The sequence below is a fragment of the Cervus canadensis genome, chromosome 6 (genome assembly GCF_019320065.1).
Source record: "Cervus canadensis isolate Bull #8, Minnesota chromosome 6, ASM1932006v1, whole genome shotgun sequence".
Taxonomy (NCBI): domain Eukaryota; kingdom Metazoa; phylum Chordata; class Mammalia; order Artiodactyla; family Cervidae; genus Cervus; species Cervus canadensis.
The window spans coordinates 24720938-24722771 of NC_057391.1; the positions used below are offsets into that span (position 1 = coordinate 24720938).

The window sequence follows — 1834 nt, forward strand, 5'->3', positions numbered from 1 at the left end:
CTGACTTTCAGCAACAAATACAGAATGACTCCTAGATTGTTAATGCTCTATATTCTAGTTACCCAGTTTCATTTCTCTTAGTCCTGCTTATAATTAGAAAACCGTTTGGCCTTTTTTTCACTTACATGATCCTTACTATTATTAGAGTTCAAGATGGTAGACCTTATTTTTTTGTCTATGGAGGATGAATACATCTATTTCTCAAAATCTAAAAAAGGTGGCAAGGAGCTTGCATATTCTCTCACCAGCTGAGATAATCACTTTTCTTAAGATTAGCCCAAATATGAATCACATATTGATAGTTTCAATTTTCTTCAAACATCTTGGTTTATGGCAGATATTCCTCATAATTTTTGTTAAGAAATTGTGTCTATCTCTTTCAAAAAACTGGATTTATTGTTGATTCCTTTTTATCCTTTTTAAGCATTTCAGTGAATTTTGGGAAAAAAAGTTAAGTGACTATGCACTTATCTTTCAAATTTAACTAACAGACTTTTAATTTTGATTTTGTTTTAGGTAATATATGCCAACAGCCAAACAAATGGAAAAACAAAATCACTCTGTAGTGACTGAATTTATTTTGCTGGGACTCACAGAGTTTCATGAGTTACAGATTTTATTTTTTTTTTATTTTTTTCTATTATTTACATAGCCATTTTATTAAGTAACCTCATTATTATCTTGGTAGTGAAATTGGACCCTCAATTACAGTCTCCAATGTACTTCCTACTGGTCAACCTGTCCTTTATTGATATGTCTCTGGCTTCCGTTGCTACTCCTAAAATGATTGGTGACTTAATTAGTGAAAATAAGGCCATTTCCTATGAAGGATGCATGGCCCAGATTTTTTTCCTTCACCCTTTAGGTGGAAGTGAGATGATGTTGCTTGTAGCCATGGCAATTGATAGATTAATTGCCATTTACAAACCCCTTCATTACAAAAATATTATGAGCCACCGTATTTGCATCAGACTTGCACTTTTCTCCTGGACTACTGGGTTTGTGCACTCTGTTAGCCAAATGGTTTTTTTTTGTTGTTGTTGGTCTTGTTTATCTCACAAGACCTCCAAAAATTATGTAGAACTCTCCCAGAGCCCTCCTCAGGGCTGGGGGCGGGGGACGTCCCTAACTCTAGCCGAATGGTTTTTATAGTGACTTTACCATTCTGTGGCCCCAATGTTGTGGATAGTTTTTTTTGTGACCTGACTCAGGTGATCAAACTTGCCTGCACTGACACCTATATCTTAGACCTATTAGTCATTGCATTTAGTGGACTACTTTCTTTGTTCTGTTTCATATTTCTGTTCATTTCCTATAGCATCATCCTGATAACTGTCCATCATCACTCCTCCAGTGGATATTCCAAGGCCATGTCCACTCTTGCAGCCCACATCACAGTGGTGGTACTATTCTTTGGACCTTGCCTCTTTATCTATATATGGCCATTCAGCCATGTTTTCATAGATAAGATCGTCTCTGTGTTTTATACAATTTTTACTCCCTTTTTAAATCATTTACTCATTTAGGAATAAAGACATTAAGAAAGCAATAATAAAAATAAAGACCAAGAATGTGAGTTCCAGATCAGCCTTTTAACTTAAATATTACACTCATCAAAGGCATCATAATTGTTGTCATCATCCAGAGACACAGGTATAAGATTTTACATCAAACATAAGTAATATTTTGGGAAATTATTACTTTTCCCTACACAAGCATATATGCAATAAAGCATTCAGAATTGTACATCCAAGTGCAAATAATTCCAATATATTATCATTCATTTATGTTGTAATTTTAAATTTTTCTATAAATTCTTAGATTTTAAAATACT

General features: G+C 34.0%; 1 pseudogene; it reads left to right on the plus strand.

The window, feature by feature from the left end:
• The first annotated feature begins 541 nt into the window (after window positions 1-541).
• Window positions 542-1514, plus strand: LOC122442933 (annotated as a pseudogene).
• The last annotated feature ends 320 nt before the right edge of the window (window positions 1515-1834 follow it).